At 50.2% G+C, this 8,936-nt stretch overlaps 1 long non-coding RNA gene across 1 annotated transcript; it reads right to left on the minus strand.

Annotated features, from left to right (window-relative positions):
• Positions 1 to 2,165: 2,165 nt before the first annotated feature.
• Positions 2,166 to 8,716, minus strand: LOC122485347. The gene is made up of 3 exons (XR_006297843.1): positions 8,567 to 8,716; positions 7,081 to 7,154; positions 2,166 to 2,516 (listed from the first exon to the last, which is right to left on the minus strand). It is a non-coding gene; the product is annotated as an uncharacterized LOC122485347 (long non-coding RNA).
• Positions 8,717 to 8,936: the final 220 nt, after the last annotated feature.

The following is an 8,936-nucleotide window of genomic DNA, read 5'->3' on the forward strand; positions in this document are numbered from 1 at the left end:
TTGGCAAACATTTCTCAGGCAGGGCAGGTGGTCTGCTTTTGGGCCCTTGGGGTTGGATGGCCCAGCCCTAGAGCACTGGCCTAATCCCCTTTCACTTTCAAGGCCCCCAGACGCCCGCCATTCTCATGAGGTCATGGCTCGGAGGCTCCCTTCCCTAATAACCCCTGCCCCCCCACCCCCCAAGTCACTCTTGTTATGGCTAATAAGCCAGAGCCTCGCTCTGCCAGGGGCCATGCTGTGGGTCTGCTGTTGCCACCCTCCTGCGGGGTCCAGGGTGTTGTCTCTTCCCCTTCCAGCTTGTCTCAAGGCTCTTGCCTTTAATCCTTCACAGAGATGGTTCTGGGTGCACAGACATGCTTGATGCCTAGCAAAAAAGGGAATCTCACATAGAAATATCTACTGAGGGCAAATGAAATGTGGCATAAGCACTGGACAGGAAAGGCAGAGTCTTCCTTCTGGGTTGGTCACTCTTTCACATGGGCCTATCACCTCTTGTCTTTGGGCCTCAGTGTCTCCATCCGTACATTATGAAACCAGTTGGCCTCCATGATTCTGGTCTGCTCTATTGTGTTATGGAGTCTTGAGGATGAGTTTTTAGCCACTGGTTGGATCTAGGCCTTAAGGGTTAAGCCTTTATGGGATGCTTCTAGAGGTATGATATAGGGAGGACACTGGCTTCTTGGGAAAACATTCAAGGAACACCCACCTAAAGAACGAGGGAGAGAAAGGGAACAATATCTAGTGTCGACCAAGTACTGCTTGAGATGTCTACATTTCTGACATATTGACTCCTTGCACCAGCCCTGTGAGGCAGGGCTTAGATGCCCTGTGATGTAGATGGAGAAATTGAGGCTAGGAGAGGAAAGAAGCTTTCTCGAGGGAAAGAAATGAGATATGAGCCAGTTCCATCCAACTCTGAATAGTAATAGCAGCAGTAGCAAGAACAACTTGCAGGTGCTAAGGGTTTACTATGTTTCAGGCTCTGTCCTAATTATCCTATTTGTGTGGCATCACAACCCAATGAAGTGGGTACTATTAGGATCACCTTTTATAGAACAAGAATCCAGGGGTCTGAGAGGATCCTTATTCAAAACAGAGCAGCTGGTTTGTGGTAGGGCTGGGATTCAGATCCCAGTCTTCCTAACTCTAGAAACTGTGGGCCAAGAGTAATTATAGCCTGAGGCCACAGGAAGAAGTTAACTGGAAAGTGTCCGAGTGTCCAGCCATGACATGACAACCATGTCTCTGCTCAAGGGGCAGCCAAGTAAGTGGCTGATGTGTTTTGTGCCCTGTCCCCTATCCCAAGCCTTCAGCCCCACGGGATCTACCAGAGGTGGAAATCGATGGAATCAGAGTCCATCTTGGAGAAAGTGGAGGAGTTGGCTCAGTCGGATTTCCTCCTTGGGGAATTTGACCTTGGAAATAGTGAGACAATGAGGCAGCTGGGACAGGAGGCTGAAGCTGTCAGCCCGTGACATACAGAGAAGGTGGCAAAGTGCACAGAGGCCACTGGAAGGAGAAGAGGCACGCAGAATGGAAGGAGAGGGCAGGCCAGCCGGGAGCTGGAGAACAGCTTGTGCCGATGGGACTACCCACCCCTGTGAGAGCTGGACAGGGCTCTCTAAGGAGGACAAAGCCACAGTTCTGGCAAGGACTCTGGCTTTGTACTGATGGATGTACTGCTGGATGGTTTCTCCTCCCCAGTCCTGTGAAGCCCATCCTCGCACCTCAATAAGACCCCTCTGTCCCCACTGACGTCCTTCCAGCACCCACTTCTCCTACACCCACCCCTTGCAATCCTAGTGTTTAAGGGATTTTATGATCTTGCAGCCAACGAAGTTTGCCTGAAACACACACCAGCGTTGTTGTGGAGTCCAGGAAGAGTAAATTAAGTCTTCATTTCGTTATTATCATTTTTTTACCTGCTCGGCTCCATGATATTGAGGTGAATTACAACTCCTTCCCACAAACAACTCTCAAACACACACATATATATGTTATATGTAAAAATACATAAATATGAAAAATATATATGGAATGATATAAATACATAAGTATATATGAAGTATATATAAAATATTTATAAACATATTAAATAAATAAATAAATAAGGCATGTGCCAGGCACATAATAGGTACTCAATAATTAATATATATGCTTAATAAATTATATCATAATCTTTCATTTTATTTCCACAGCTACCCTAAAAGACAGGTGGTAATTAACCCCACCCAGAGACTTAGGCTCATGGAGTTTAAGTGACTTGGCCAAAGGTCCTGTGGCTCGTAGGAAAGATGCAAAATCAGTTCTGAGCATTTTCAGTGGCTAATGCAAAAATGGAGACATGGTTGATTGCCTGGTGTATCAGCCAGGGCGCCAAGAGAGGTGCCGCTAGAAGTCTCTTGAACCTTGGCTTGGTGTCACTGGCGGTGCGGAATCCTTCCCGTGAGTTTGCGGTGTGAGCGGTGGCCTCTCTCTCTCTGTTGTTCCTTCCTCATTCTCTCTTTCCTTGATTCCTGAGGGCACATTAAAGAAAAACAAATAACCAAACTTATGGGCCACCTTGTGTTTTTTGTTTTAAAGAAAATAGCTCTCAGGGGAGCGTGGGTGGCTCAGTTGGTTGGGCCTCTCTGCATGGGGCTCTGGGCTGACAGTTCAGAGCCTGGAGCCTGCTTCAGATTCTGTGTCTCCTTCTCTCTCTGCCCCTCCCCCGTTCATGCTCTGTCTCTCTCTCTCTCTCTAAGATAAAAAAACATTAAAAAATAGCCCTATTTTAGTCCATGAGAGGATAAACAGTGAATTCTCAGGACTTAGATCACCTACTTAAAAGGAAGATGCTAATAAGTGAAAAAATACTGATTTTAGCAATGGAATGATCACTCTTGGCATTTTTGAGAAGCAGCACTCATCGATGATGGCCTTTTACTATTCATCCTGAAATTCCATCGTGGGCCAATGAAATTCAAGTGCATGGGCAACGTGGGCCTGCCGGTGGGTTGCTCATCATGGCTCTACATACCTCGGGTGGAATTCACTTAGTGACTGGGCGCTGAGTCCCGGGAGCACCCACCCAAGCCAGCTGTTTGGAAAGTGAGAAATATGCCTCTCTACCGACCACCGGCGGCCTCATTCCCTTTTCCAACTAAATGAGCAGATTCTGACTTTTCAGTGCACCTGACCTCCCAGCGCATGACCACCAGTGCTTTGGAGACCACTGTGGACAGATGCCAGGGGCCCGGGCTCTAGCCTGGTGGCTACTCTGCTCCTCCAACCTGTGCTTGGCGTCTGAGCCCCAGCTCTGGACTCCAGTCTCTGTCTCCTCTGGCCCTTCTCCTCCTGCTGGCAGCCTGTTCCTCCCTTCTGGCTCCCTGATTGGCGCCTGGCCTGGAGCACTGCCTTGATCTTACCGTCACTTGTGGCTTCTGATAAGACATGTTCTTCCGCCAGATACAGGCCCAGCCAGGGTGTCACTGGAGCAGGGATTTGGGACCTGGGCTGCAGAGTCCAGGAGTGTCAGATTCTAATGCCAATCTACCCCTGGTTAGCTCTGTGACCTTAGGAAGCCACACCACCTTTCTGAGCCTCAGTTTCCTTATCTATAAAACGCAGGTGATGAGCTCTGCCCCTGGGAGTGTTAAGAAGGTTAAACAAGGGAGAGTTTAGCACAAGGCTGGCTTAGGAAGCACAGCACTTGATGAGTGGTTGGTCTGTTTGACGATGGGAGGTTTCGATTGCATCTGCATATGGGTTGCTAGGAGTAATACAGGAAAACCAGGTCTCTCCAGCACCATACATTCTCAGTGCTTGTTTTCAAAGGTCCTGCCTTATAATAATCATTCTGAGGCATTACAACACTTCCGATTTGCAGACGAGGAAACTGAAGCATAGAAGGAGAAATGAGGACACCCCCCCCCCATCCTAGCCAGCCAGTGGGGAAGCCTGGATTCGAATCCAGGTCTCCTGACTCCCGATTCCGGAAAGCAGCACAGGCGGCGGCTTTGATCTCCGAAGCTGCTGTCCAACAATGTGCCCGGGGAAGGGAAGAGGGAGGAGAGGCTCTGCTCCCCGGCGGCCCCTCCTCCCCGGGTGCAGGCTGGCTGCCGGCAGGAGGAATTCAAGCTGCCGGCTTGTGCTCATGCTTGAGGAATGTCTTGAGAAGTCGTGCCTAAGCCCTCTGTATCTGACTCATCATCTCCCCGTCTCCAGGAGTGTCAGAGAAGAGCTCCCTTAATCCCTCCTGTCCTCGGTCCCAGGCTTTCATTTGTCAAACTAAAAATATTCCCTCCGGGAACCTCCTCTTGCCAGGGGCTGAAGGAGGTATAAGGGGAATGGCGTTTTAATGTCACTTCCTGACAGCGCCTCCTTATTGTTCCTCAGCCAGGGAAACAGAGACGGGGCAGCAGGAGCCAGGGGCCTCCGTCATTCTTGGGCCAGGGCCAGCGCCTTCACCTTTCTCCTGTAGGCTGGCTTCTTTTTTGCCTCGCTCAGGGCTCCAGACAACAGCGTTATCAGCCTGACCCTCAGCCCAGTGCCTCCGGGCTGCACGGTGATTCCACCGGGTGAGGACTCTGGAGCAACAAGTTCATTTCCTCCACAGCCCAAGGGGAGGGTGGGCTGGCAGGGTCGGTACTTGTCTGCAAGGCTAGTCTACCTATAGATGAAGAGCTTGAAGGTAAAGGGGGAAAAAAATGGCCCTGGTGCCCTAGGTAAAAAGGACACAACTGAACTCCCCAAGTGAGACAGTGACAATGGTGGGAAGTCATCAAGATTTGTCTCCTTTCTCTCTTTCCTTTCTGCATTCTGTCCCTCCCGACAGCCCCTTGGTCCTCAGGGCTGCTCCTGAGTCCAGGACCTTGATTTGGCTCTAAACCTTGGCTCATCATCATGGAGGCACTGCCACCTGGGACCCACCAGGGTGCCAACAGAGCATAGTGAACCCTAAGAAGCATGGACTTGGGTCCGAGCTTGGGTTTAAACTCTGGCTCCGCCCACCATCTAACTCTGTGAGCTTGAGTCAGGTACCTTATCTCTGAGCCTCAGTTTCCTCATCTGTACCAGGGGATAATCATGTCCATTGTACTGGACTACTGTGAAGGTTAATAAGATAGTGTACGTAATCTGACCTTGTAAGTAGAGAAAGCTTTCTCTCTCTCTCTCTCTCTCTCTCCTCTCTCTCCCTCCCTCATTATCATGTGAGAAAACAATGAGAAGGCAGCCTCTGCAAACCAGGAAGAGAGTCCTCACCAGAAATAACCCTGTGGACACCTTGGTCTTGGACTGCCCGTACTGCCCAACTAGGAGGAAATACTATGGTGTCCAAGAACAGTGAAGCAGTCTGAGCTGACGAAAAAGCTGTGAGGGGGGACCATCTGGGAGGGGCCACGGAGGCAGATCCCACGGTCCACGTGAGCCCTTGATCAGGTGTACTGAGCTAAAGAGCAGTGATGGGGTTCCTGCTGGCAGAGAGAGAAGGCACGCTCATCCAGACCTTGCAGTTAGGAACCAACTGGAACACTGCCATTAGAAGAAACAACTCCACTTCCTACCATGAATGGTGGTTAACCCAGGCTCTGGAGTCAGACAAGTTGACTTTGAACCTGAACTCTGCTGCGTGCCAGCTCTGTGACTGTAGAAAAGTTAACTGACCTCTCTAGTCTCATTCCCTTGCCTGTCAAATGAGTCATTGCTGCCACCTCCCAGCTGTGTAAGCGCCACCATGTATCCATGGTGCACAGTCCAGCGCTTCACATGTAGTAGGCACTTGATGCCTGTTGGCTGCTGCTAGTAATCGTGTCATATATAATTACTAACAATTTTGCTCCTAGGATTTGCGTCACCTGCTTGAGCCAAAAAGAAGGCCCTGCTTCTATTGTTATTTGAATCGAAACTGACTGTAGCCCCTGCGTCTCCATTGGAGGGATGGCCTTCTCTCTTTCCTGTGTCTACCTTCCCACAATAAGCTGTGATTCCCGAAATGCTTACTTGCATCAGCCCCAGCCCCACTGGGGATCTCTGGGGTGCAGGTGCACCTCCCGGAGGTGGCGAAGGCCCGGGCCTCCCTAAATCCACCTGTGCCAAATGAGGGGCTGGAGAAACTTGTCTTCCCTTGTCAGGGTCAGCTCTCACTCTCGCTGTGGTCACGACCCTGCTGTCCCATTGGAGAACTCCTTCTTGGTCGGCCCTCCATGTCTTTTCTGTTTAGATGACCTCATCGTACCATCTCAGTGCTTCAGAGGTTTGCATAACTTTGAGTCCAAAAAGCCCCACCAATCTCCATCTGGATCTGCTTGCCCCCTGCGTAGATCTGCCCATCCCTTCACCAGAAGACTTGAGTCGCACAAAGGATATTGGGCGGGTGGCCTGGGACAAGCCTCCAAAACTCCCACCTCTGTGACAATGAAGTGCCTGCTTGCTTTACACATCTTTACGCCAGTGGGACTGTGCAAGCTGTCCTTTTTACAACAAGGAGATCTGCTCCAAAGACAATGATAATTTCACATTTAATTGCATCTGAGGTGTTGCAGATTGTAAAAGAAAGATTAGTCAGTGTATCATCGAGAAAGAAAAAAATGCTTCCAATCACTTATGACACACCATCCTCTGAAAGACACATCGTGATTTCATGCAGATGTAACAGAGATGTTAAAAATGTGGAATCACATGCATTTCAGAATCAGTCACAGTATTGAAATATTAGCTAATATTTCTTGAGGAATTTACCATGTGCTTGGTGCTTGTTCTAAGAGTTTTAAATGAATTGATTTAAATACTCAAAATGGCCCTATGAAGTAGAGGCTATCTTAATAATCCCACTTTACAGATGAGAAAAGTGAGGCATACGCTGGTTATGTAGCTTAATGGCACACAGTTAGGGAGTAGCCAGATTCAAGCTTAGGCAGAGGAATGTCCCTCTTACCAGACGTAAAGGGACAGTAGCTTTAACATAGGAACTTTGTTTCTCTGTCTCTCTCTTCCTCTCTCTCTCTCTCTCTCTCTCACACACACACACACACACACACACACACACCGGATTTGAAAGTCTTTACTGGTTCCTTTAGTGCCATGAGAATACCAACTTACGTTGAAGATCAAGAAATTGGGGTTGGGATGATCCAGAAAGCCCTCTTCAGAAGGGAGTTTTGGTGTTCGAGCCCCTGGGGAAGAGAGGTAGTCATCCACCATGCACACAGGCTGCCCAGGAGATCTTACTTGAAAATTTTTTTTAATGTTTATTTTTGAGAGCAAGAGAGACAGAGCACGAGTGGGGGAGGGGCAGAGAGGGGGAGAAACACAGAATCCGAAGCAGGCTCCAGGCTCTGAGCTGAGCACAGAGCCTGACGTGGGGCTCGAACTCACAGACCGTGAGATCATGACCTGAGCTGAAGTCTGATGCTCAACCAACTGAGCCACCCAGATGCCCCGGAGATCTTATTTAAAAAAGAGCTCTTCTTCCTGGCTCTTTCCAGTGGCCGTTCCTGAGACTGGGATCCACCTCCCCTCCACAGCCTGGCTTTCTCACGATGATATTAGTAACATGGCCTCTCAGACCATTTTGGAATGGCCTGAGCTGCTGACAACAGGAAACCCAATTAAAAAAAAAAAAAAAAACGCAACTTCACAGGGAGCCTGGATGATTCAGTCAGTTAGGCGTCTGACTTGGGTTCAGGTCATGACCCCATGGTTGGTGGGCTGGGGCCGGCATCGGCCTCCACGCTGGCGGTGTGGAGACTGCTTGGGATTCTCTCTCTTTCCCTCTCTCTCTGCCCCCTCCCACACTGCTTTCTCTCTTTCTCTCAAAATAAGCTAACTAACTAAATAAACAAGTAAATAAATAAAACCAACAAAACCAAAAAACAACAGAAAACCCCAACTTCACCAAATAGGGTTTTTTGGTATTTTTCAGTCTCGCCCAGTGAGCGTCCAGAGGTCAGCGGCTCAGCTCAGGGTGGGGGGGTGGGGGGTGGCTCATGATGGCAACTGCTGGCCTCTTCTCTCAGTCCTGCCATCTTAGCTTCTGGACGTGTTGCCTTATGGTTTTCAAAGTGTCTACACCGCCTCCAGGCACATTTATTCGCGTGCTGGTAAGAAGGGGGAGGGGGCTCTGTGTTTTTTCTTTGGGAAAGCAAGTCCTCCCCAGGAGAGTTCTTGCAGCTACTAAGCCAGAATTGGGTCACATGTCTGTACCCTCAGGCCCTTCTGTGGCCCAGGGGAATGAGCTGACCAAGGCTGGTTTCCACCTGTAATGATGTATCCCCTGGGACTGGGGAAGGTCTTCCCCTCCCCAAGATCAAGGGAACCCTGATGACTTCCTGAACAAGAACAAAAGTGGGAAGTAAGCGTGGCTGTTGGGTAAGCCGCTGGCAGTGTCTGTCCCTGTCTCCTTACCCCTTACTCTTCTTCCCTAACAGTCTCTGCCTCACCCCACCCCCTTCTCCACTTGCTTAGGCCGGGGAAGAGAGGGTGGGGGGAAGAAGCTGCAGTCCTATCACCCCGGAGCCCTGGAATGCGAGGACTGGTGAAGGGAGGGGCCCCCTCTCTGGGCTCCCGGGCGCATCCCGGAGCTTACCACGTGCCTGACGCATTGTAGGCGCTCAGTAAATGCCGGAGTGAATGGATGAATGAATCCTGGCCATGAGCCCATGTGCCTTGGCCACTCTCTCAGGAATCAACATGGGAAGATCGGGCCTCCTGCCGCCGCTGGCCCCTGCAGGCGGGGCGTGCGTGAGCGCGCGAGTGTGTGCGTGCGTGCACACTTACAGCTCCTCCCTGCGTCAGATTGAATTACTTAGAAACAGGCCTGCGCCAACCTGGCAGAGGCTGCGTTTAACACGACGGTTCCCACAATTTCCCAAATTCTTTGGATTCGGCAAAATCCAAAAATAAAACAAAGCCCCCACCCCGCCCCCACCATCTCCTGCTCAGTATGTCTCTGGAGC

The sequence above is a fragment of the Prionailurus bengalensis genome, chromosome E1 (assembly GCF_016509475.1).
Source record: "Prionailurus bengalensis isolate Pbe53 chromosome E1, Fcat_Pben_1.1_paternal_pri, whole genome shotgun sequence".
In the NCBI taxonomy this organism is placed as follows: Eukaryota; Metazoa; Chordata; class Mammalia; order Carnivora; family Felidae; genus Prionailurus; species Prionailurus bengalensis.